Source organism: Triturus cristatus, chromosome 4_1 (assembly GCF_964204655.1).
Source record: "Triturus cristatus chromosome 4_1, aTriCri1.1, whole genome shotgun sequence".
Taxonomy (NCBI): Eukaryota; Metazoa; Chordata; class Amphibia; order Caudata; family Salamandridae; genus Triturus; species Triturus cristatus.
The window spans coordinates 744,657,228-744,685,200 of NC_140585.1; the positions used below are offsets into that span (position 1 = coordinate 744,657,228).

General features: G+C 46.0%; 1 long non-coding RNA gene across 1 annotated transcript; it reads right to left on the reverse strand.

The window, feature by feature from the left end:
- Window positions 1–1,472: 1,472 nt before the first annotated feature.
- LOC146855456 (uncharacterized) lies at window positions 1,473–27,655 on the reverse strand. The gene is made up of 2 exons (XR_014980841.1): window positions 27,519–27,655; window positions 1,473–2,602 (listed from the first exon to the last, which is right to left on the reverse strand). It is a non-coding gene; the product is annotated as an uncharacterized LOC146855456 (long non-coding RNA).
- Between the last annotated feature and the right edge of the window lie 318 nt (window positions 27,656–27,973).

Sequence of the window (27,973 nt, forward strand, 5' to 3'; positions counted from 1 at the left end):
AGGAGTCCAAAAACCACTTTTCGGTAAATATGAGGCGGTAAATACCGATTCATAGTTACCGATTTCTAAAATACCGATTCATATTTACCGAATACATTATTAACGAATCGGTAAATATGAAGTGGTAAATATGAAGTGGTAAAAATTTAAAATTACATGTAGGAGCAGTCGGTAATTAAGAAATCCAGGAAAATCGGTAAATAAGAGTCGGTAATTAACACGGATGGAAAGCAGGTGGTAACCATCAACAATGCACATAAGCAATCCCAAAATGCAACTGCGTGGACAACATGGCCGCCATGTACGTCATTGCAAGGCGCCTACGTCTACAGGCAGCAGGACTGAGGGTGTGGCGACGGGAGGAACAAATCTACAGACAGCGCATCACACTATTCCAGCTGACTGATGCAGAGATACATGAGAGGTACAGGCTACACCCCGAAACCATCATGGACTTAATCAGGGACCTTCACCCACTCCTGGACCAGCCAATAAGAAGGGCGCACGCCATACCCCCACATGTGCAGGTGCTCTGCAGCCTACATCTGTTGGCATCCGGCAGTTATCAGGTGGTGATAGCTGCGGTGGGTGGGGTATCCCAGAGTTGCCTGTCACGTTTCTTCAGGAAGTTCCTGGATGCCATGATGCAGAGAATGCACCACTACATAAGCTTCCCAAACACACAGGCTGCACTGCAGAAAACAAAAACAGACTTTTATCACATGGCACAGTTCCCCCATGTCATCGGCTGTATTGATGGTACACACATCCCAATCTGTCCTCCAGCTGACACAGAGCACATCTACAGGAACAGGAAGTCCACCCACTCCATCAATGTGCAGGTGATCTGTGATGCAGGGAACATCATCACAGATATTGTTGCAAAGTTTCCTGGGAGCACCCACGACTCTTACATCTTCCAGAATAGTGGGATCTACACACGACTGAGAGCCGGAGAATTCGGAGAGGGATACCTGCTGGGTAAGTAACAGTGACGCCCCTTGAAACCTGCAAATCAGAGTGTATAGAGGCATGTAACTGATGGTTCCCTTTTACTCATCCAGGCGACAGTGCATATGCATGCCGTTCATTCATCCTCACTCCCTACCTACACCCAGCAACCCAGAGTGAGAGACGATACAACGTGGCCCACAAATCTACACGCAATGTGGTGGAGCGCACGTTTGGACTGCTGAAGAGCAGGTTCCGCTGCCTCCACAAGAGCGGAGGCGCACGCCAGTACAAACCCATCACCTGCTGCAAGATAATTGCCACTTGTGCAATGCTGCACAACCTTGCCACGAAAAAAGGTACAGATGTGGAACTAACATATTTTGAGGACAACGAGGATGAGTCAGGCCAGCCAGAGGGCAGCGCAGCTAGAGTGCCAACTGCAATCGATGGGAGAGAGAGACGGGCAGAGATCACATGCAACTATTTCTGAGTAAGTGAGGGGACACAGCGAGTCGTGAGAAGTTATGACGTAGTTTAATGTGGCACCACGCCATGAACACATGAACAGGCCAATCTGGCAATATGCCATCTATACAATGAGTATGTCCAGGGTTACGTCACCCAATGGGAAGTGGCTAAGCAGGGCCACATCAATGTTTGCGCATACGCGCTGCAGTGGTGGATTGCACGGCCTGTGCATCCTCACTAGAGCCAACCCCAAGCCGCCTGCTGCTCCTGCGTGCTTCTGGGACGGGGGGTGTGATGCTGCTGCTGGTGTCGATGCTCTCCGCAGCATCCCCTGCAGCAGTTGTCGACGCCTGACTAGTCAATAGCACCCCTAGTGCACTTGTCACCTGCACCATCCCCCGTGACAGGTCGCTGCAGCACTGTGTTAGGCCCTCCTGCATCGTCACAGAGCGCCGGCAAAGTAGGGAAGTCGCAGTTGCCAGACGGTTGAGTGCCCTGCTGGTAGTGTCCCTTCTCTGGCGTTCCCGGCGCCGTGCTTCGATGTCAGCATCTAATTTGCTGCACAACTGCTGGATTGACTGGGACATGTCCCGAATGCCCGCAGCCATGCCGCCAATGTTTGTGTCCATGTTGACTAAGCTTGTCCTCATCACCCGCATGTGCCTCTGGACTGACATTACTGCCTTTGATTGCAGGCGCTGTTGCTTCAACATTTGGCCCTCGAGCCCCAAGAAGACACCATGGCCGTCAGTGGGTGCTGGTGGACTCTGGACACGCGACCTGCGGCGCCCTCTTGCTCCCGTCTGTGCTGCCTGTGAGGTGTGGGGCACAGTGGGATGGCTCCCTTCCTGGGGCCCGGTGCGGTCTTCTGGGCCCATGCTGTCGTCTGACGAGGTGTCTAAGGCTCGTAGCCTGGCTGCTGGACGCCTCCTCATTCTCACACCTGCAAGCGGAGATGTGGCCGGTGAATCGAACATGAGTGGCGATGCTGGCTCTGGTGGTGGTGATGCTGGCTCTCGGTGAGGTGATGGTGGCTCTGTGTGCGGCGCGGCTGGCTGCGTAGGTGGTGCGGCTGAAAGTGGGCCTGCTCCCTGGTCTGAACTCGTGGTGGCTAGAGGTGATTTTTGTGGCCGGTGTGCCGTCTCCCCTGCAGCATGCCCTGTACTGCATGATGTCACATCTGTGGACAGAAAAACAACATTGGCTCAGTGTCCCCGAAGGGCTGCATTGCAAGCGTCACAATAAATCATTTCACATTCCAATCTGTCCTCTGTCTCCTTGTGCCTCGAGTGCGTGACATGCCTTGTTGCCCTGTGACATTTACGTCATGGTTAGTGTTGCCCTGACTACATCTCCCGGAATGCATTGCCTGTCTGCACTGACACGTGTGGACTGCAGTGTGATTCTCGTTTCACAATGGGGGATGTGGGATAGGGGTAGGGGCGGCTACATTGCTGTGCTTTCGTCTTACCTTGGTGTGTTGCGGCTCTGGCAGAGCTGTCGGCGTCCCCAAGACCCACGACGCTCTCTTGCTCGAGTGTGGCCGCCACCAGCTCCTCCAGTTCGGTGAGGGCAGGTGCCCTGTTGGTTCCACCTCCGGTCTGGCTGGCCTCCTTCTGGATGTCGTCCATCTTCCTCTTGGTCACAATCCTCAGGTCATACCAGCGCTTTTTGAGGACCTCAATTTCCCTGTGGGTCACTCCCACAGCATTGACCTGCGCCTGGATGGCCAGCCATATGTTGCGCTTTTCGGCCTCAGGCACTTGCAGGGATTGCCTCCCAAACAGCTTCTGGTGCTGCTTCACCACCTCCTCCACCAGCACCTGGAGTTCCTTGGGGCTGAATTTGAGCTTCCTCCTCCTTTCCCCTCCGTCTTTCTGTGTGCTCTGGCTGGACATGCTGTTCGTTTCCCGCTCGCACATGCAACTGCTCCCTGCCTCTCCTCTGCACTCCGAGCCTCTCCAGGGTCGGCTAATTTTGTACACCTGCCTGGGTGTGGCCACTTCGGCTAATTGTGTACACCTGCCTGGGTGTGGGCAGTTCCTGGTTGGGTGGGCTGTCGTTGCACAGGATTAGCTGTTTCGTCAAGTCATGTGATGTTATTTACCGAATCCGTACGTACCGATTCGGTATTTTCCGATTCGGTAGATACCACCTCGGTATTTTCCGATTCGGTAGATACCACCTCGGTATTTTCCGAATCGGTAATTATCACCTCGGTATTTACCGATTCGGTGAATTCCGATTCGTATTTACCGAATGTTACCGAATCGGTAACTGTTACCGAATTTTTACCTACATATAACTTACCGATTCTAATTTACCGATTCGGTACGGCTCGGTATTTAAGAACCGGTAAAATTTATTTACCTACATGAGGCCCTTAATCTTTTGCCACTCGACTCTTCTTGAGCGGCCTTACTGCCCTTTTTTCTGATTCTTAGGTTAGTATAAATAATATCTTAAATTTGCATATTCATTTGCAAATGTATTTTGTTTCTGAAACGTTTCTCTCTTCGCCTATCCACTCCTTCAATGCACTGTTTATTTGACATGAGTTTGATTTAATTCATTGCTAATAATTTTCTCTCCGTGATAATTTGTGTTTTTGCATTGTGTGGCTGTACTTAATGAGCATTCATTTCACATTATTTACGATAAAAATTATAAAGTATACACACTGAGGGGCTAATTACCTGCCATTGCCCCGGGAAATGGGACCGCCCGCTATGTTAGCGGCGGTCCCGCAGGTGCTATTTGGATGTGTCCGCCACACTGGCGGGCGCATTCCGCATTTGTTGCATTGCGGCGGGCGGTGCTGTCAGCAGCACCCGCCGCAATGCAAAAAAGGCACTTGTGCATTTGCATGCACAACGTGGCAGGCACCGCGCGGTGCTTGCCACATTGTTCATGCAAATGCAGGGGGGTACCATAGGTACTCCCTCTGTGCCCCCTCCACCCCCCAATACCCTGGGGGCCCACAAGGGTGTTGTGTTTGATTGGTTCTGATGCCCCCCTTTTGTACCGCTTTGTTCGCCATAAGTTGGCAGGGTATGCTCAGACGTTGAGTCCCTTGCTCACTTTGCCACTGGATTCAAGCAAGCCTGGCTGAAGACGGCTGAAATGCCAGAAACCGGTCCTAGGAAGCTTGTTTCCGGTCCAGGGAAGGCATGGCTTGGCAGTTCGGGCTGGACTGTTCCCAAAAGGCACAGGGTCAGACTGATTTGCATATGGCCATGTCTGAACTGGGGTGGCAGAGTGGGCTAAAGAACGGTGATGGATTAAACCCAGATCTCTTGACTGGGTGTGAGTGTTTGATTAGTTCTGATGCTCCGTCCATCACCCCCCCCTTTTGTACCGCTTTGTTCGCCATAAGTTGGCAGGGTATGCTCAGACGTTGAGTCCCTTGCTCACTTTGCCACTGGATTCAAGCAAGCCTGGCTGAAGACGGCTGAAATGCCAGAAACCGGTCCTAGGAAGCTTGTTTCCGGTCCAGGGAAGGCATGGCTTGGCAGTTCGGGCTGGACTGTTCCCATGAGGCACAGGGTCAGACTGATTTGCATATGGCCATGTCTGAACTGGGGTGGCAGAGTGGGCTAAAGAACGGTGATGGATTAAACCCAGATCTCTTGACTGGTTGTGAGTGTTTGATTGGTTCTGATGCTCCGTCCATCACCTCCCCCTTTTGTACCGCTTTGTTCGCCATAAGTTGGCAGGGTATGCTCAGACGTTGAGTCCCTTGCTCACTTTGCCACTGGATTCAAGCAAGCCTGGCTGAAGGCGGCTGAAATGCCAGAAACCGGTCCTAGGAAGCTTGTTTCCGGTCCAGGGAAGGCATGGCTTGGCAGTTCAGGCTGGACTGTTCCCATGAGGCACAGGGTCAGACTGATTTGCATATGGCCATGTCTGAACTGGGGTGGCAGAGTGGGCTAAAGAAAGGTGATGGATTAAACCCAGATCTCTTGACTGGGTGTGAGTGTTTGATTGGTTCTGATGCTCCGTCCATCACCCCCCCCTTTTGTACCGCCATGTGACAAATGGAAACAGATACACAGACCAAGTGGCTTGTTTTTGTGCACAAAATTCAATTTCAATCAACAGAGGGATGGAGAAACAAGCATTGGCATAGCCAATAGGTCTGGCCTTTGGAGCGTTATATGTGTTCAGACTGAGCTATTGGCTTTGTTAACGTTTTTAATATATGTTGTAGAGCATTGTGAAAGTTGGGCAGCGTGTTGAAAATGTATAAGTTATAATAAACAAAGTGTTATAACTATTTCTGTCACCTTATATCTAGCCAAAAAAACATTATATACAACTGAAGTATTGTACTAAAAACCAAAATTAATTTTAAAAAATGTGTTCTAGGTTATTTGTGTATGCAATGCTGTCAATTTTTCCTTGCTTGTTGTAATTAATGTTTGTTATAGTTTTTATTGTTAGGTGTGGGATATAAACAACGGGAGGGTGGATGTTGTGAAATAGTATTTTAATTAGTTAGGAGTAGTAGAGAGTTATTTGTGGAGAATTAGTAGATGTTACATTTTTATGCCAAACTGAAGTGGTGTGGAGTGATGCTGAGGTGGTGTAGAGTGGTACTCAGGTGATCCGGAATGATATTGAGGTGATGCTGAAGTGGTGTGGAGTGATGGTGAGGTGGTTGTGAGCAGTGGCGGAGGTGATGCTCAGGTGATCCGGAATGAAACCGAGGTGATACTGAGTGATGCTGAGGTGGTACTGAGTGATGCTGAGGTGGTTGTCAGTAGTGGCGGCGGTGATGCTCAGTGATCCGGAATGATACTGAGGTGGTACTGAGTGATGCTGAGGTGGTACTGAGGGATGCTGAGGTGGTTGTGAGCAGTGGTGGCGGTGATGCTCAGGTGATCCGGAATGATATTGAGGTGATGCTGAAGTGGTGTGGAGTGAAACTGAAGTGGTGTGGAGTGATGCTGTGGTGTTTGTGAGTAGTGGCGTAGGTGATGCTCAGGTGATCCGGAATGATATTGAGGGGATGCTGAAGGGGTGTGGAGTGATGCTGAGGTGGTTGTGAGTAGTGGCAGAGGTGATGGCCAGGTGATCCTGAATGATATTGAGGTGATGCTGAAGTGGTTGTGAGTAGTGAAGGGGCTGATGCTCAGGTGATCCGGAATGATATTGAGGTGATGCTGAAGTGGTGTGGAGTGATGCTGAGGTGGTTGTGAGTAGTGGCGGTGGTGATGCTCAGGTGATCCGGAATGATATTGAGGTGATTCTGAAGTGGTGTGGAGTGATGCTGAGGTGGTTGTGAGCAGTGGCGGAGGTGATGCTCAGGTGATCCGGAATGAAACCGAGGTGGTACTGAGTGATGCTGAGGTGGTACTGAGTAATGCTGAGGTGGTTGTCAGTAGTGGCGGCGGTGATGCTCAGGTGATCCGGAATGATACTGAGGTGGTACTGAGTGATGCTGAGGTGGTTGTGAGCAGTGGTGGCGGTGATGCTCAGGTGATCCGGAATGATATTGAGGTGATGCTGAAGTGGTGTGGAGTGATGCTGAAGTGGTGTGGAGTGATGCTGAGGTGTTTGTGAGTAGTGGCGTGGGTGATGCTCAGGTGATCCGGAATGATATTGAGGGGATGCTGAAGGGGTGTGGAGTGATGCTGAGGTGGTTGTGAGTAGTGGCAGAGGTGATGGCCAGGTGATCCTGAATGATATTGAGGTGATGCTGAAGTGGTTGTGAGTAGTGGCGGGGGTGATGCTCAGGTAATCCGGAATGATATTGAAGTGATGCTGAAGTGGTGTGGAGTGATGCTGAGGTGGTTGTGAGTAGTGGCCGAGATGATGCTCAGGTGATCCTGAATGATATTGAGGTGATGCTAAAGTGGTTGTGAGTAGTGAAGGGGCTGATGCTCAGGTGATCCGGAATGATATTGAGGTGATGCTGAAGTGGTGTGGAGTGATGCTGAGGTGGTTGTGAGTAGTGGCGGTGGTGATGCTCAGGTGATCCGGAATGATATTGAGGTGATTCTGAAGTGGTGTGGAGTGATGCTGAGGTGGTTGTGAGCAGTGGCGGAGGTGATGCTCAGGTGATCCGGAATGAAACCGAGGTGGTACTGAGTGATGCTGAGGTGGTACTGAGTAATGCTGAGGTGGTTGTCAGTAGTGGCGGCGGTGATGCTCAGGTGATCCGGAATGATACTGAGGTGGTACTGAGTGATGCTGAGGTGGTTGTGAGCAGTGGTGGCGGTGATGCTCAGGTGATCCGGAATGATATTGAGGTGATGCTGAAGTGGTGTGGAGTGATGCTGAGGTGTTTGTGAGTAGTGGCGTGGGTGATGCTCAGGTGATCCGGAATGATATTGAGGGGATGCTGAAGGGGTGTGGAGTGATGCTGAGGTGGTTGTGAGTAGTGGCAGAGGTGGTGGCCAGGTGATCCTGAATGATATTGAGGTGATGCTGAAGTGGTTGTGAGTAGTGGCGGGGGTGATGCTCAGGTGATCCAGAATGATATTGAAGTGATGCTGAAGTGGTGTGGAGTGATGCTGAGGTGGTTGTGAGTAGTGGCCGAGATGATGCTCAGGTGATCCTGAATGATATTGAGGTGATGCTAAAGTGGTTGTGAGTAGTGAAGGGGCTGATGCTCAGGTGATCCGGAATGATATTGAGGTGATGCTGAAGTGGTGTGGAGTGATGCTGAGGTGGTTGTGAGTAGTGGCGGTGGTGATGCTCAGGTGATCCGGAATGATATTGAGGTGATGCTGAAGTGGTGTGGAGTGATGCTGAGGTGGTTGTGAGCAGTGGCGGAGGTGATGCTCAGGTGATACGGAATGATATTGAGGTGATGCTGAGGTGGTGCTGAGTGATGCTGAGGTGGTGTGGAGTGATGCTGAGGTGGTTGTGAGCAGTGGCGGAGGTGATGCTCAGGTGATCCGGAATGATATTGAGGTGATGCTGAAGTGGTGGTGCTCTGGTTCCCAGGTGATGCTTATGTGATGCTGAACGATACATAGGTGGTACTGAGTGATGCTGAGGTGGTGCTGAGTGATGCTGAGGTGGTTGTGAGTAGTGGTGGAGGTGATGCTCCAGGTGATCCGGAATTATATTGAGGTGATGCTGAGGTGGTGGTGCGCTGGTTCCCAGGTGATGCTTATGTGATGCTGAATGATACATAGGTGGTAGTGAGTGATGCTGAGGTGGTGCTGAGTGATGTTGTGGTGAATAGTTATTCTGATGTTGTGTAGCTGTACTGGTGCTTATGTGGTGCCAAGTGATGTTTTTGTTCTGTGTTGAGGTGTTGCTGTTTATTGGTAAACTTGCTTGAAATTTCATGTTATTTTTAAGTGACATGGCATATACACAACATGCACGTGTGCCAGCACACATATATACACCCACTAATAAAGCTATGAGAGTCAGTAGTACATTAAATTGTACATGAAATAAAATAGAAGTTGTAAATTGAGGAATGTTTCAAAGTCACGGAGTTGAAAGAAAAATTTAAAGTGTAAAAATCTGGATTTTAAAATATGAGGCCGTTGGCTGGTTGAGGGGGCATTCTGGGTCATAGGACAAAGAGGGTAAGTGCATTGGCACCTCTGTGCACACATTTGTTCATGCACTTGAGTATAATGCAAAACAATGCACCGATAACACAAAGTAGACATATAGCCCTATACAAAGCCCCTCAATAAATAAAGGGGAGGAGTCTAAAATGACATATAATGGCCTTTCCAGAGATCCACTGTGCTTTACTTCACTCCACTGTGGTTTTTTCTATATATAACACACCTGTTGTTGCCCGACCCTGGTCTGACTCCGCCTCCTGAGCACCAAGAAAGACTTTTGTGTTCCTGAGCACCACTCACCAATGTTATGTCACCGTTTGAAGCTGCAAATGGGGAACAAAACAAAGGCATACGTGCAGTTTCCTTTAGGCACATGGGTTTACCTGTAGATTGATATGTACTTGATACCAAGAAACGCCTAGAGACAATTTGCCTTTCACTGGTAGGCTCTATAACGCGCTCAAATAAAGAAATGAGAGAATATGTTTTTCAAGACGTGTCCAAACCAAAGTAACTATCCCACGAAAGTGGTTTTTTTTAGGGTGTTTACATTCTTTCAAATGGGCATTACTCATTACAGAGACTCTCTTTAACATAGTCGTGTTACGGGTTTCTTTAAAAGGAGTGCAACAAACATCATATGCAAATGTGTTTTATCCAACACATCAGGGACAAAGCACAGATGGTTAAGAAATCGCGTTTCTTTCAGCTTCTGTGCGCTTTGCCAGCAGGACTACGGTTTAATAATGAGTGGATTTTTCTGTTTAATAAAACTGGTTTATGGACATCTAGGTTAACAAATTTACTATTGACGCTCTATTACAGATAGAAAAAATGTATTCCTGCGTTAAAAACAATAACACAATTAATAAAGACATTTGTGTGGAACGGGCAACAGGTGAAGCATTCTGGCATGAAAGGAAATTAAAAATTGTCTTAAAAATGAGTGTGGGTGGATGGTTTTCCGAGGCACGATTTAAAGTACATTTAAGTTCTATTTAAAAGGGCGGCTGCCAGAGAAGGGCTTTTATTGCCCCCACGCATGGCTGACCCCATTGCCCCTTTAAAGCATTCCAGTGATGGTTTTGGGAGTGTGTTTAGATTAAGTCGAAATAGGAGACGACGAGTCTGTTGAAACAGACTCATTTGCCACAATACATTAGTTAAAGGGAGCCCGGGCAATAAATCTGCCCCGGGGGTGTAAACACGGGCCGGGAACAAAGCAAGGTCAGTTAGTGGGGTCAAATACACCCCCAAATCTATGAAGTGGGTGAGCCAGGGGTACAGCGACAGATGACGGCTTTTCATCTCTCTGTTTTCATGTTTTCTTTAACATGAAGAGTCCTGTGCTGCAGGAGCAAGGGACGGGGGTGTTTGCAAATGGAGCCAATATTTATAAAAACACTATGAACTAATACTGAAAGAAATATATTTTTTTACGGACTTTAAAATAAGCATGAGCCGTGTCCGCGAAAGTCTTCCTTAAGTAAATATTATCTCAATCATTTCAGTGTTAGGATGGAAATACATCCGCTTTAATTTTAAGAAGAGTGGGGGCCTTCCACGTGACTGCAATTTCAGTCCTGTCTAGGGTCTAGCGGGAAATCTCTCTGGACAGGGCGTCAAGGAACTGAGCGCTGAATAGAGGCAATTTACAGAGGGTTAAACATCACTACAGTAGGATTTCCACAGATCTGCGGTCATCACAGAGGTCTAAACATATTTAATCACACAGCGTAGCACGTAGTCTTTACGCCTAATTTTTGCTTGTATAAAAAAACGCAATCATTAATTTTACACAAAGGAATCAGTGGCCTTAAAGGCGGCCCTAGATGATTCTGGGAATGCTCCTTTTCTAATGAAGGACAAAAGCTTCTTGTCGATTTGAAATAACTTAAAAGAGCTCAAACTTGCAACTGGAATCTGAGCGCCTGTTTTTCTGGCATAACAAACAAGCGTGCGCGCCTTGCGCTGAAGTATGCCACCACAAGCATGAGTATGTGCTTCGACAAACAGCTGAACGACGGCTAAAGGTCTCCTAGGCAGCGCATGCGCGCAGCGTATGCAAGACCTAAAAAGATACAAATTGCCACTTGTTGTTTTCTTAATTGGAAACATTCGAAGAAATTAGGCAGTTACATGAGGAAACAAATGAGGATGGAAAAGAAATTTGGATAAAATCAGGTTGCAAAAAGAGAGCAGAAGATGAAGTGTGGGTGTATGTTGATGGGAGACCATTAATGCCGGATAGTTTACTCTCTCAAATGGCAAGGATGTACCATGGAATTGCACATGTTGGAAGAGATGCTATGATCAGACTCTTCAAGCAGTCATGGTACAATCCAAAATTCAGGGTTATTGCAGAGAGTCTATGCCAGAGGTGTATAGTCTGCCAGCATCAAAATCCAGGTAGAAAGACAGTTGTTACTTGGGGTTGAATTGTAAAAGCAGCAGGACCATTTACCAGGTTACCGTTATACTTTATGAAACTTCCCCCTTGTAATGGACTGAAATATGTGTTGGTTGTTGTATGCTTGTTTTCTCGTTGGGTAGAGGCTTATCCAATAAGAAATAATGATAGCCTGACTGTTGCTAAACTGCTTTTGAGAGAGATAATTCCCAGATTCGGATTTCCAGTCTCTTTGGAAACAAATAGAGGAACTCATTTTAATAAGGAAATAAATTGAATGATTTGCCCAGCATTACAAATTGAGCAAAAGCTGCATTGTGCCTATCGGCCTGAAGCATCAAGAGTGGTTGAGCAAATTAATGGCATTATAAAGTCCAGACTGTCAAAAGTGTGTGCGTCTACAACAATGAAATGGCCAGACGCTTTACCCCTGGTATTGATGAGTCTTAGAAGCATTCCTGATAAAAAAGACATGATTGAGTCCTCACGAAATCCTGATGGGGAGAGCTATGAGACAACCAATTGTGCCAGCAAACAAACTGATGAATATTACTGATGATCTAGTGCTTGATTATTGCAAAGGATTGGCTGATCTGGTGCATTCTGTGTCTCATCAGGTTGAAGAAACTGCAACCACAACACAGCCGGATCAAGCTCGTGATTTAAGTCCAGGCGAGTGAGTTCTTGAGAAGAATCATGTGAGGAAGTTGTGTTTAGAACCCAGATGGAATGGACCATACCAGATTATTTTGGTGACACAACAGCAGTAAAGTGTGGTGGCTTGCCAAACCGGATTCATGCAAGTCATACAAGAAGAGTCCCAAGTCCACTTGAAAGACAAGAAGAAGAGTAGCAACGGGTAAAGAAATGAAAAGAACCAGAAGCTGAAGGACATAAAGCTATATAATCTAGTGAGACAGATTCTAAAAAGGCTGAACATGAAGAAGAACCAAGCACAAGTCAGCTAAAGTGGGCACCAGCTACTGGGTCTCAAGAGACTGCTGTTGAGAGAGAAAAAAAGAAAGTGGCTGATGAAAATAAAGAGCAAGTACAACAAAGAAAAGAACTGAATAAAAGAACTTGCAAACTTGACAACGAAGGTGAAGAAGCAGTTCAAGTTAAGAAAGCAAGAAAAGGTGATGTGTGCCCAAAAGAAGTGAAAAGACTGAAATATACTCTAGAAAAGAAAAGGCCAGATCAAATAAATGAAATATTGAGTCAAACTGAAGAAAGTGATTCAGAAGAAGAATTGGTACGAAAAACAAAAAGAATAAGAATTCCGAGTAAGAAAGACACAGCTCCAGAATGGACATATGTGGTGTTGGAAGAGACTGAAAACACAAATCAAGAGGCAGAAGAAGTTGGTACTGATCAAAGTGATGAAAGCAAATTAAGACAACCTTAAAAGAAACTGCAAAATTAAAGTGTAATAATTTCAATGAAGACTATTTTGACAGTTCTAGAAGATTTGAAGAAGAAGATATAAAAAAATAAATCTTAAGAAAAGAAAAAGAGGCTTAAAGGATACACAGCTCTAGATGGTTATTGGATACGTTTTTCAAGTTTTTAGAATTTTTAGTGTTTTTCTTAGATTTTTATATATTGTATAAAATGGCAAAGGTAACAGAGACTGGGTATCAAAATCATAGTTTGAAACATATATGTATTAATGCTTGCTTATGTAGTGTCTTTTTACTAATGTTGGTGTGGTTAACACTGATTGTTGTTCTGCCTGTTCTAATGGTGAATAATCATAAAAATAATGCTAATAATGTAGGAAATGAGAGAATGGATTCTAGTACTAAAGAAAATGTAAACACTAATATTGAAAAGATAGAAGATGATAGTATTTATCATCATGATAAATCAATTAATGATTTTTCATTAAATGTTTTTACTAAATTGTTGTTAACACAATGAATGTGAGAGATTGTTATTTGTGTATGCAATTACCATTGTCTGTCTCAGAGGGGGTGGCATAACATTATCTACCTTTAACATATGGTGTGTCTTTTAGTGTCTTAACAAGTCTATTCTATGAGAGGGAAGGATTAGAGTATTATTACTCTAATTTTGATTTAATATTTCCTGAAATTCCTGTTAGGAGAGATTTAAAAATTGTTTATGGTCCTGTTTATGCAGCATACATGGGAGATTTTTTTCATTAGTAACAAACCAATAGATACAATAGATGCACATAGAAATAACCTAACCTGTAAACTACGACATGAAGAAGTAGAATTTATGAATATGGTAGAAGACAGAAGACGAGATTTCAAAAAGAAAGCTGCTGAGCAAAAGTCTCCTGTATCTCCATGGGCTTTCAGAGAGGGTGATTACAAAAAGGGTGCGACTTACGCTGCCGTGACTCTAGATTTTCAACATAGAGGAAAGTTTTGTGTGCTTAGAGAAAAGACTGAACTTAATAGTTACTTCATTGGTTCTAGTGAATGTGGGCATACTTTCTTGATAAAAGGAAGTTGGGGATTGAAAGGAGGGACTGATCCTGTTTTCCCAGGAATTTATTATGTGTGTGGTAAGAATGCCTATTATAGGTTACCTGCAGGTTGGTATGGATGTTGTTATTTAGGCATAGTATTTCAAAAGTATACCATGTAAATAAGAATAATAGAGTTAATGAAATAAAACAGAGATTTACACGTAATAAGAGAGGATCAAGTTATTCTGAAATAATCGGGGATATTTTGGAGCACTGATACCTTCAGTTGGAGTCATTTTGAATTCACATAAAATTAGAAAATTGTCCACAGTGGTTGATCGTTTATCAATAGATACTGCTGGTGGGTTTTTTATGATTTTGATACTGAAATGGTTACAATTAGATCAATGGTTTTGTAAATTCGACTTGCCCTTGATATCTTATTGGCAAAAGAGGGTGGAGTCTGTAGCATGTTCAAAATACAACAATGCTGAACTTATATCCCTGACAAAAGTAAAAATCTTGAAGGCTATAGTAAATATATTACAGAATTTCATGAAGATTTGACTGAATTGAAGGTTAATGGTGCATGGGAGAAACTTGGTAAGAGTTTTTCCTCAGTAGAAAATTAGTTTTCTATTTTCGGGAGTAGTTTATTAGGAAACATATTAATACCTATTACTCCAGTAGTTGTAGTGACATTAATGATTATTTTGATTTATTAATGTTGCAAATGTAAATGTAGAAAGGAAAAGGTGTCAGATCTTAAATGTAGAGCAAGAAAGAGAAAGAGGGGGGAGGAGCCTAGCGCGTAACCAAGATGGCCGCGTAGGCTCAAGGCTCCCGAGGGCCTTCGCAACCTCCCACGTCTATCCTGAATTAATCCTGGTTTTGTCGACGGGCTTTTGTTGATGAGCTTGAGCTGAGGTGCCATCCGTTCTCCAAATTCAAATCGGGCTCGGGGAACCGGAATGGTTGCGATCTGAAGTTTACGGCCTGCTCCTGCCTTGGTCCCGAACTCGAGTTGGTGAGGTGCCCGGGTACGAAGTGAACAACAGCGGCATGCAGGGCCTGGCCTGTCACGTACCCCGCACTTTCACTTTCGTTTTCGAACCTGTTTGCTGACATCGGCTGAGGGACCTTGATGTTCCAGAGGAGCGTGGATGGTGGAGTGTTTGGCCTGGATCTCGGACTATACACAGGCTACAGTCTGTGACGGCTGTGGTCCCTTGAATTAGCTGTCTGGTCCCTACTCCTGTGCTGGCAGGTGCCGATCTCAGTGGTCACCGGACGATGGCGGCGAGGCTGGACGGAGACAAGCAGAAACCCAAGAATACCCGGCGGGGAGTTTACACCCAGGCTAATAACATGGACCGCTATGCGCAGACAAAGGGATCCCCTGGTGGGTCGCATAAATCGCAGGAAAGGTCCAAGGATGTCTCGGGCCTATCTGCTGACTTGACTTTGATAGACGTCATGGGCGCCATTGAGGAGATGAAGGCTGCAGTGGGTCAGCAGTTTGATACCCTGGCTCGTAAATTGGATGCAGTCCTGATCGATGTAAATCTGGTCAGGGCGGATCTGTCTAAAACGAATGAGCGGGTCAATGCTTTGAACCACACAGCGTCAAGCCTAACTGTGGACGTGGCCGCCCTGCAAACGGAGGTTTGTAGGTTACGGCTGGCCAGGGACCTAACTGACCGTCGACTTGAGGATTCCGAAAGCAGGGCCAGGCGGAACAATGTTCGTTTAATTGGGGTACCGGAACGATCGGAGAACCCTGCTGCTGACCTTTTTGTGGAGGATCTGGTGGTCAACCATCTCGCACCCAAGGGGCTGAGCAAATTCTTTGCGGTGGAGCGGGCTCACAGAATTCCGGGTGGTGCGCCGAAAGTGGGTGCTCCCCCGCGGCCTATAATTGCCCGACTTTTTAACTTTCGGGACAGAGATGCTATCCTTCAGGCGTCGAGGGTGCATGGGCCGCTAAAGTTTGACAACTCTAACGTCAGCTTCTATCCAGACTTTATGCAAGCGGTCCAAAAACAACGACTGGGATTCTTGGGCGTCAAACGGCGCTTGAGGGACATGGAGCTGAAGTATGCGATGCTATTTCCGGCCAGGTTGCGGGTTGAGTTCGAGGATCGCTCGCACTTCTTCGACCGGCCGGAGGCGGTTGGAGACTGGTTGGATACCCTGCCTCGGAGTCGAGGTCGGGATGGTCAGACGGCGGAGAGTGGCGAGGGTTCGGCGGAACAAGACTAGAACTTTGGTTCCCGGTGATGGACTAGGCTGATGACGTTTTGTACCTTAGCTCTATGGGACTCAAGTTTGGTGCAATATGCCCTTCAAATGCTCGGAGGTTGTGGAGAGCATATTGGGGCCCTTTCCTCCTTCAGGGGTTCTTTTTGTGGTTCAGTATATGTTAGGGCGACAGGCACACTGCAAGTTGGGGGGGCTGTTTGGGCTCAAGCAGGGGTGCAGGGAGGGGGGAGTTGTGGTTTGGATATTGTGGGGGAGGGGGGGTGTAGGGGACTGTTTGTTTGTTTCACAAGGCAATGTGAGGTTAGCTGCTGATTTGTCCTGGTTGTGTTCTCCGGGATGTGGGCATCATGCACGGGAGCGGGGTGGGGGGTAAGGGATTGAGAATACTTTCGTGGAATGTGAACGGACTGGGGGATAGGATCAAGCGCGGGGTGGTGTTGCAGTTTTTGAAACGGATCTCACCCGACATTGTTTTCCTGCAGGAGACACATCTGATTGGGAACTCCTTCCATGCCCTGAATAGGCGGGGCTATCGCCTTGCTGTTCACTCTGGTTTCACTTCTGGCTCTAGGGGAGTGGGTATCTTGGTCAGGGCCTCTCTCCCGTTGGAGGTGGACGAGGTGCTCCACGATGATAGAGGGCGATATGCAGCATTGGTGGGGAGATGGGAGGGTAGAACTGTTTCGCTCGTTGCTGTTTATGTGCCACCGGGATTGCAGACGGCTACATTTGCTGATTTGGGGCGTTTGGTCCTGGGACTCCCTGGGGGGGTTCTGGTGTTAGGGGGTGATTTTAACGCTGTTGTATCCGGTATAGAGGACCGTCACCCCCCCAGGGATCTCCCTAGAGCCCAGGCCTGGCTGGGTGGCTTTCTAGATACTTTAGGACTTATAGATTGCTGAAGACAGATGCACCCAGGGCAGGCACAATACACCTTCCACTCGGGGGCCCACGGGAGTCTCTCGAGACTTGATTATATACTTATGCCGGCGTTGCAGGCTGGAATGATTGGGGAGGTGCGTCATTTGGCCCGAGGTATTTCTGACCATTCCAGTCTATTGGTGCAGATGGAGGTTGTTCCTGGGGCAGAGGGAAGAGTAGCGCCAATTAACCCCTGGTATTTACGTAACCCTAATATTCGCGCGGAACTGGTTAAGTCCATTGATCACTACTTCGACGATAATGTAGGGTCGGTGTCGTCTGCTGTCTCCCTATGGGAAGGTTATAAAACGGTGATCCGGGGGCATGCCTTGTCTCTTGTTTCCCATGCTAGGAGGTGCGGGAGGGAAGAGGTGGTTCGCCTGGAAACTGACATAGCTGAGATGGAGGGAGATTTGGAGCGGGGTGTTACGGATGAGAAATTGCACGTTCTCAGCCTTAAACAGTCAGATTATAGAGCGCTGGTCACGGATGCTGCTAAAAGGATGAGTAGAGAGCAACAAGGACGATTGTATGATGTGGGAGATAAGGCCGGAAAGTTGATTGCTTGGTTGGACAAGAAGGAGAGAGTGAGTAGAGTGGTGCCGGTTGTGGAGAGAGTGGATGGCGTGTGTGTGACTGACCCGGTAGAAGTTGTTAACTGCATCGCGGACTATTTCCGTGGGGTATACTCTCCGGTCTCTGGGCGTTCGGAGGAGGACTCTCATCTGTTGCTTAGAGATATTGCATTGCCGTCCCTCTCGGAGGCTGATAGCATATTGATGGAGGCGAAGTTGTCGCCGGATGAGATTGCTTTGGCCATTCGCTCGATCGCTTCTGGTAAGGCCATGGGTCCCAATGGTCTCCCCATTGAACTATATAAGTTGCGTCCAGATAAGATAGCACCGTATCTCCGTGACATGTTCCTCGCTGCACGGGTGGCGGGCTCCCTCCCCTTGACCAACGTCTTGCTACCATAGTTGTGATACATAAAGAGGGGAAGCCGCGAGACCGCTGTGCCTCCTACAGGCCTATCTCGTTGTTGAACGCAGAACCCAAAATTCTGGCTAAGGTATTGGCCAATCGTCTGGTTCGGGTCGTGGGCGACTTGATTAATCAGGACCTGTCCGGTTTTATACCTCATCGTAATACCGCCTTGAATCTGAGGCGGTTGCATGGCGTGCTTGCTAGAGCGGAGTTTATGCGTGAGCCGGCCATCTTGGCGTCTTTGGACGCTACCATGGCGTTCGATACTTTAGAGTGGCCATATATTTGGGCTGCGTTAGCGAAATTCGGGTTTGGCCCTGAATTCATTGGGTGGGTAAAATTACTATACGCTGACCCATTGGCGCAGGTTGTGGTGAATGGTAGGGTGTCGGCTCCCCTCGCGCTGGGGAGAGGTACGCGACAGGGCTGTCCGTTGTCGCCCCTCCTCTTTGCACTTTCTTTAGAACCTCTCGCTGCCTGGTTGCGTTGGGAGCCGTCGTTGCGGGGCATTAGATGGACGCCGGAATTTGAGGACCGTGTCTCCCTCTATGCGGATGACATCCTTTTGTATCTCACCTCTCCTCGAAAGTCGCTAATTGTATTTGTGGACGTATTGAATTCCTTCGGTCGTAATTCTGGCCTGGTTATCAACTGGGCCAAGTCATATGTTTACGTCCTCTCGGGCGGGGCCCCCCTCCTGCCGAGGGGGTGCCCTATTCAGATTGCTACATTGGGGTTCAAATATTTGGGAATCTTCATATCACTGGACCCCGTGGTCCGCTATGAGCGAAACCTTCTCCCGCCGCTCCAGCGATTGAAGGCCGACGTCGCGAGGTGGCGACGGCTTCCGCTCTCGCCGCTCGGACGGGCGGCATTGTTTAAAATGATGTCGCTGCCTCGCTTCTTGTACGCTTTACAAAATACGCTAGATGTCGTGCCGGCCCGTTACTTCCGTGAGGTGGAGGGTCTTCAGCGCCAACTGTTTTGGGACGGGCGACCGAGGATCGCTCTCGCCAAGTTGACACTCCCTTGGTATGATGGGGGTGTTGCCCTCCCCGATATTAAAAGATACTATTGGGCGTCTCAGTTGGCGGCGGTGAACCATGGGATATACGGTCCTGCTTTGAATCCGGCCTTCGAGATGGATAAGTTATTACTTCCGGGCGGGGATTACAATAGGGCACTGTATTCGGCGACTCCGGATGCACGGTTGACAGGACCAACGCAAGTTGCGGTACGCGTGTGGCATGCGGCGAATGCTGCAATGGGGTGGAGGGATCGCTTGACTTGAGCGACGCCGTTGTATGCCTCCCAGCGCTTGGGTTGTCTGTGGAAAACGAAAGGCTTTGAGAAATGGGATATGATTGGTATAAGTAAGGTGGGTGACCTCTGGGCGAAAGGGTCCTTTAAAACGTTTGAAATGCTCAAAACTGAATACAAATTAAATGATAGGGAGTACTTCCGATATGCACAGGTCTACCATGCGCTGTGTTCGGTTTTTCCGGATGTTGCTGCTATCCCAGAATATTCCCCGTTGGAAGATAGAGTGTTAGATGGCTATGTGCCCGACAGCACTATTTCTCTGATCTATAAAAAACTTATTAATGATCGTACGGACTTGCTGACCCATCTGCGGGAGGCGTGGACGGCCGACGGATTGGAACTGGACGATGAGGATTGGGTATCAGCGGTGGCCTCCCCGAAAGAGGTGGCGATCCCGGCCCGCCTTAGATTTGTGCAGCTGAAGATACTCCATAGAGTGTATGTCATAGGGCCTGGTTTGATACGTATGGGTTATTCGAGGGATGGAATGTGTAAGCGTGGCTGTGGCTTGTTGGGTACATTTTCTTCATATCCTATGGGAATGTTCGGAGGTCGTACGATTTTGGAACGGGGTACATACTGTAATGGAGGAGGTCACGCATGTCGCTTTGTTACCAGAGGCCAGGAGGTGTTTGCTGAATGTCTGGGAACCAAATGACTATAATGTGGCGCAGACGCAGTGGGTGACTTTGGGGTACATGGTGGCTAAGCGCAATATCGCACAGTTGTGGGGTTCCCCGAGGCCGCCTACGATTTCGGTATGGAAGGAGAATATGGATTGGTGTATGTTCAGGGAAAAGATGGTGTATGTGGCGAAAGGCAAGCCTGGGAGGTGGACTAAGGTGTGGGGTCCATGGAATTCCTATCGTGGAAATATCTGCGCTCCGCCTCTGCCGCGAGAGGTCGACGTCGCTTTGTCCCCCTAGCCGCACATTCTACATAATTGTGTGTGTTTTGTCCTCTTCTCCGCCGCCCCCTACTACCACCTCCTGTCAAGAGCTATTCCAGATAATGTGGCTCTTCCCCCGTCCTGGGGAGCGCACGCTGCTATTTCGGACTCTCATTGCCTTGTTTGTGTGTTATTGTTTGTTTTTTAATAGAAAATATGAAACCGTCCTTTTTGATCGCCCTTGGACTGTGGCCGCTGCCTGTTATATGTGCTTACGAACTTTCGGGAGCTTTTGCTTCTGGCTCATTTGAATGTATGTCGTTGCTTTGCTGGCTCCCGAGCTTTCTAGCGGCTGGCCCTTGTGGTTGTAGGCCCTTGTTTGTATCTTTTTAATGTGTAGTAAAGATTTCTTTATTAAAAAAAAAGAAAGAGAAAGAGAGAAAAGAGAGAATTAGAGGACATGAGAGGAAATTATTATGAAATCATGAAAGATTTAGACGGAAGAATGATAAAACGAGAAAGAAGTACAGTATTTTAGATACATGGCAGATAGTATTTTTATGATGGCTCAAAAATGCCATCAAAGGGGAGACTGATGGAGCAGGGTTTTGAGAAAATAAAACCTGCTCGGATTGAACCCTTAGTAACATACATTAACAGTGTGCTGCGAAAAATATTATTAAAGAACGCTAAAACAAGGAGAAATGCTTTTGCACATGCGTGTACTAATGCATGAAAACTTGGCCGCAAGAACTTTGATAAAAAGACTAATGCTGCTTTTGTGCACGTTAATAACGATTGCTAGGTAAATAACACGGGTTGTGCAATGGGTTAGTGCAGTGCTGGGAGGGTGTGCAATGAAATTACATTCCATGAAAATAATAAAAGATTCTGTTTGTTTTCTGTAGAAAAGCAAGCATGGGCCTACACTTCTGCATGCCAGTCTGGGGTTAATATTTGCTAGAAAAAGTGAATGAATAAAAGTGGACTTTGAGTGAGGAGAAAGAACGCAAAAGGCATGGAAAAAATGACCTTCATGGTGTACTGAATGTCCGCCAAACTATGGAAGGAAATATTGATAAACAAGTGGAAGCGTGCAAACTCTCTTCACGAGATGGCAGAGGCAAACAATGGAAACGCAGATATTTGCAACATGTAGAGAACTGCAGGAAATTTTTACTATGATTGTGTTCAAAGTTGATTCCTGAGAAGAATCTGTCGTAATGCTGAATGTTCAAGACAAAGAGACATTGAATAAAACGGTCATGATGAGAGTGGTGTGATAGAACACCCCCATCCTTCGCAAATGAGAGTCGGAGTTTGTTCTCATATTGAAACATATGTGGGTTGGACATTTAGGTTTTAGGCTATAATTGAAAGTCCCCGGTGGGTGTGGTTTAGGTCGGCTGGTGTTTAGCTAGAGGGAGATTGTCTCTGTCGTCGGTTTGCTGTTTCCCAGATAGAGGCCTACCTGTTTCCTGATTTAACCTTTTGCCACTCGACTCTTCTTGAGCGGCCTTACTGCCCTTTTTATGGCCAAAGACGGTAGTCTTTTCTGCTTCTTGGGTTAGTATAAATAATATCTTACATTTGCATATTCATTTGTAAATGTATTTTGTCTCTGAAACTTTTCTCTCTGTGCCTATCCACTCCTTCAATGCACAGTTTATTTGACATGAGTTTGATTGAAGTCATTGCTAATAATTTTGTCTCCGTGACAATTTGTGTTTTTGCATTGTGTGACTGTACTTAATGAGCATTCATTTCACATTATTTACGATAAAAATTATGAATTATACACACTGAGTCTGTTATTATTTAGTAATATAGAATGAGTACATAATTATTATCATTAACTTTTCAAGTATAGGACTGTCGCCACAATTATATAAAGAGAAAATGCAGGTTCAATAGTGTTCTATAGTTTGTGTGGGATAAACTTGCATCACAATGAACCTCAGCGTGAAGGGATTAGTTGGGTAGTGAAAATAGGCCTATGTTTATGAAAATATTATCGATCCCTGATCGCTGGATCACTAACGTGAAAAGAATTTTCAATTCTATTAAGGACACGGAGGCGAGGATTATCCCAACCTAGGAATTGATGCATTGTTCTATAGACTGTTATCTTTGATGTATAGATAATCAACTGTTAAATGGTTAAATGATTTGTTATGAAATCCATCCCAAAATTGATGACATCTTTCTTAGACATGAGATATTATGCCTTTTGTTTCTTTACAGGAACAGAGAACAAGATGACCTGAAAGGTCTTGAAGGACAAAGACCGCTGTTTCGGTGGACGACGGGTGAGTGCTCCACTGTTTGTGGCGCTGGTGACAAGAGGCAGTCAGCAGACCGAAGAAGTTCTTGAGTTTGATGTTCATGGTTTTAACTGACAGATTGGCAAAGAAAGAGGACGGACTTATGCGCTCCAGTGTTATATACCCAAATGGGTAAATGCTGATTGGTGGAGAGAAGGTGGGCTATGCATCATGAGTTATGTAGTTTAAAGTTTATTTGCTAATGTTTTGCTTCAGTAAAGAAAGAGAAGAATAATCCTTGCCTCCATGTCCTTAATAGAATTGAAAAATCTTGACCCGTTAGCTAGAAGTTTTTTTACTGTGTGAAGTTGGGCTGTAACAGCCCCCGCCTTACACATGCACAATACAGGGAGTGAAGTCCTCTTTTGCTGCCAACCTGACATTACATGCAAACAAACAATCACTGAGATTGTTTCTTTTCATGTAAAAGCTGTAAAAGCTAAAGCAGTTATCGGAAGAGGAAGGTAGCAGGTCGACGCACTGGTGCCCTTTATGGAGGAGCTGCTGCTGGAAACTGCGCTTGTGTTATTATTGTAGAGTGCAGTGTTTTCTTTTGAAATGTCTCCCATGTACACTTTGTGTGTAGTTAGCTCATTTACCCCCACTGTGCTCAGTAAGCTGTAGAGATCAGATCTGGCAAGACACAAAGGGGTCTCTAAAGTATTGAACTTGAACTCCTGCTAGAAGTGTTTTTAATCTTGTAAAATTCAACCGCGACATTCTCCATAGGCTTTAATAGAGATCCTGACAGTAGCTTCAGCCACTGCACGCGTCTCCCGTGGGTCCCCTTCCTCACTACCTTGGGTGGTTTCACAAGGGGCCAGTGACCCTAAATGCCCTAGGCATTGTCTGTAGAATTGTCGCGGTTCTTTTACCACTTTTTTGATATATGGTTTGGTCCCCCCGGGGCCCTATGATTCCAGTGCTATTTATTGTAACTATCAATGCTTGTTTGAATTGTATCTTTACCTCCAGCCTCATAAAGAGACTAGTGGGATTATTCTTAGAATAAATACATATATTTTATATATATACCTGTGTGGACTACTCTTTCATTTGGTTATTCAAGAGGTTATCTATGGTAAAACAATAAGCTTAACACTCCATCAAGACTTAGCCTGAAGGCTGCTCTCCACAGCTACCACTAGGATAGCTTTCTTTAAAGGTTGTCTTTAACCTATCACCATAACAGTCGAATTGGACTGGTGCAAGGTGTCCCCTATAACTAGTGGACAGCATATGTCAGGCCAACTTCTCACACTCCAGTAATGTGCAGGTGGAGGAAGTTACTAATAATATTCATAAGAAGCTCCCTTATATGGGAATAGCTATGCCATTGGGGACGCATCTTTCAGATAAGACAAAAAATAGGATTTAGCAGCACGAGTCTGTGGACCTGTTTAAACTACTCCATATGAACATTCAGGCTAAAGAAGGTTCAAAAGAGGAGGAATGGGAGCTGGCTAAACGTTCTAGCGTCCCCATTTTTGATCTACGCAAGTGTCTATTGCGAAAAACATCAAGATAGGGCAGTTGCAATGTTTAAATACATGGACATTATTCGTAAAGCTCAAATGCACTTTGGTGGTTTTTCCTGGCTAAGCTACGATGAGGAATTTAGAGCAAGGGTCCGTATACTCCATGATAAGCCTTGGGGTGACGTTGATGCGGAGTTTTGGCTTCAGTGGATGTCCTCTACCCAACGGCCCGCCACGACGCATACAGCAAGTGGTTTACCAATTACATACCGGCCCTTTCAGCCGCGCCGGGCCCAAATCGGGGCAGGTTGGTTTGGTAGGGGGCGGTTTCCAGTATCCGGAGGCTGTTGGAATTTTAACCGGGGTCTCTGCATGAGACAGTTTTGTAGATTTAAACATGAATGTTCCCAATGTGGAGGAAAACATGCTATCACACAATGTTTCACCAATTAAAGGTCTAGGGAACAAAGGAGATTTCAAAGGGGTCGGGGATCATATTTCCAACCTATGCCAAAAGGCTCATACCCCAATTAGGCTGTCGATTCTTGAAGCATGGCGGATTGACTACACAGATTCAGAAGTGGCTTCCAAGCTTTATTGGGGATTCAGGGACAGTTTCAAGATTGGTTATCAGGGGCCACGGTATTATAGTTGGGCTGATAACCTGAAATCTGCCAAGGAGTCACCACAGATTGTGCATCAGAAATTGGTTGTGGAATTGACAGCCGGCAGGATAGCGGGTCCATTTTGGCAGTGCCTCTGAAAAACTTGATTGTGTCACCTTTGGGATTAGTACCCATGAAAGTGACTGGGGAATTTTGTTTAATTCACCATCTCTTGTGGCCAGACGGTCAATCCATTAATGATTTCATTTTCCCTGCTGATTCTAATGTGTCTTATGCCTCGGTAGATGATGCATTAAAATTGGTAAGGTTGGTTGGGACTGGGGCTGAATTGGAGAAGAGCGTTATTCAGCCAGTGTTTCGCTTGCTACCAATACATCAATCGGATTTTGAACTTTTGGGCATGTTTTTTGAGGGAACATTTTGCGTAGACAGAGTTCTCCCTAAGGGATGCTCAGTATCCTGTGCTCTTTTGAGATGTTTAGTACCTTTTTGCAATGGTGCTTTACCAAGAGAAGTGGTCATCAATATATTTGCCATTATCTCGATGACTTTATGTTCATTGGAGCAGCACATTCAGATCAGTGTAGCAGAGCTCTAGGCATTTTTCAGGACATGGCTAACGAGTTGGGTGTCCCGCTGGCTCCAGGACAGACTGAGGGCCCGAGCACTAAACTCACCTTTTTGGGTATAGAAATCGACACACAGGATATGATGGCTCGTTTGCCGTATGAATGATGACTGGGAGGTTTCTCGTTTTAGATTATGCATGATCTGGTTATTCTTTGGTGCTTTCAGGGTCTCTGAATTATTGGGCTTAAGGGATCAGGTAGGCATTCAGAGTAGTGAGGTTCAGTTACATGGTGACAAACTGAGGATCTGTTTGAGGAGGTCGAAAACCGACCAACTGGGGATAGGCATGTTGGTTCATTTAAACGGCAGTGGGGTAAGGAATTGCTGTCCTTTGAGGGAGTGGGAGTCTTTCTCTCAATCTGCTATTTTCCGGCCTGGTGTAATATTTGCTCATTTGAATGGGTCTAAGATTTCTAGTGCCCATCTTTTGGCTGTGTTAAGGAAGGCTTTGGTGAAACTTGGCAAAGACCCTTTATTGTTTGGGACACACTCTTTTCGTATTGGGGCGGCCACTAAACCGGCCAGGTTGGGTTGGGATTGGGAGGATATCAGGAGGATTGGGAGGTGGAAATCTGCCTGTTGTACTCGATATGTCAGGAAATTAAGTTTGTTTTTGTACATTGCTTTTTGCAACTTTGTTTTTCCGCCTAGGTTGCGTGAAAGGTTTATTGTCAACAAAAATGCGCACATGGATAGTGGGACACTCGTTCATTAAATGGACAGCCGTCTTTGCTGAACAACAGATATATGGCAGAGCACTCGAACTTCCAAGCAAAGGGCATGAAGTTCTCTGGAAAGGAAAAGGTGGCATGCTGTGGTTGGGTTTGTTTCCCACTTTAAAGGAGCTGTCTTTTGCATGAGGCTTTCCTGACATGTTAATTATATATCTAGGTGAAAATGACTGAGTGCCTTTGTCGGTTTTATCCCTTACTAAGCAGATGAGGTTGGACCTTGCAGTACTGAAAAACAACTGGACGGGCACGTTTGGTGTGGGCAAAGTTTATTTACCGACAACAGTGGAGGGGGGCACGTAATCATGCTGCAATTGAAAAGGCCAGAAGGAAGCTTATTAGGGCGATGAAAGTTTTTTACCAGGCTATGGGGATTAAAGTTTTATCATACGACAATATCACAGGTACTGAAGATCACCTTTTCAGAGAGGATGGTGTTCACTTGTCACAGCTGGGTCAAGCCTATTATTTATTGGAGATGAGGGATTTGTTGGCAAATTTTTGGAACGAAAATCTATGGTGCAATAAAAGTGTTTGATAAATTTCTCTTTCAGAAAGCATTTTGGGTGGGGCCAGGAAACCTCTGTGGTTTTCGAGGGTGGCATTTTATTGGGGTGTTTGGATAGTCTGGAGCGGGCTTATCCATCCCTCTGGGGTGGGGGTGGGGGGGAAAGGTCAAGAAGCAAATGAAGGGAAAGGTAATGATGGGATTGTATGCATTACATGGGGTTTTTTCTGCAAGTTTTGTTGGAACTATTTGGGTTTAATATGATAAAATGTTTTGGGGTTTGGTTGAAGCATAATGCAAAATGGGGGGTTTGATATGACAATGAATGTTTATAGTTTTTGCATAAGGAAGATATTGTTTCACCTGTCTTAATAAAAGTGACCTTTTCTGCTAAGACAATAACGGTGAGTGGATTGTTGTTATTGCGCGATGGTTTAGAAGTTGTTCTACATCGTGTTACATATAGTTTAGGTGCAATACATACATATTTCGATTTACTTTTTTTCCTTTCTTTTGTGAAGATGTGTGGTATCGGCATGGGTAGAATGTTATAATGTATACTGGTATTGTTTGCCTTGCTCACTTTCGTCATTAGCTTCTGGAATGTGAAGACAAGACATAGGCAGAGAGTTGTTGGAGCAAGGAAAGAGGAAGACGTTTATTCAGCGATTTTTCCTAGTTGGGAGTTACTAGAATAAAGTTATTTCGACATTACCTGCTTCCACATGTCGTCTTTACATGAACATATCTCTGGCGCGAAAAAAAAATAGAAGAGGATAATATTGCAAATGGCCTTTATGTTTGTGCATGAACAAGGTTAAACGTTAGTAAATAGTGGAAAATGGGATCACATCAATGAAAAACATGAGAAAGCCATCCAGTGCATATGAAACTGGTATGTTAACGTTTAGTCGGCGAAATAACTCTGACACGGTGAAGGCTCCTAGCCTGGTGCTTATTATCATAAAGCATAATTAAATCATAATTAAATCGCGTTTAGCTGCCCACATGCAGGCCAACGATACTTACAGTGACACGGTGCTCAGGGAGTGAGAGGGCGTTGCCAGTGTGCCCAAAGACACAGTGAGGCTCATCTGTGAGTGTGCAGCACGGCTATATTTCCTTTGAGCCTAGGGACCAAAGTCAAGCTGCCAGTAGGAGCGTCTGGTCACCTTGGAAACTTCACAACTGCCTGGCATGCACACAAAAGAAGGACACTATTCTTGGGCATGAACCATAAGTGTACGCTTGCCAAATCAATTGGCTTACCAAGAGGACCCTAAGAATATATTGCACAGCCCGTAAAAATGATTGTAATGGTAGGTATATTTGATACTTTAAAATGCCAGTCACTGAAACAAACTATATCTATACGTTTAGAAATAAATTAAAGACGTTGTTTACTTTCATTGGAGACCATAATAAAATTATAATTGTAAATAAGAATTTATAGCGGTGCATTTGGGGTTAACTGACAATTAACT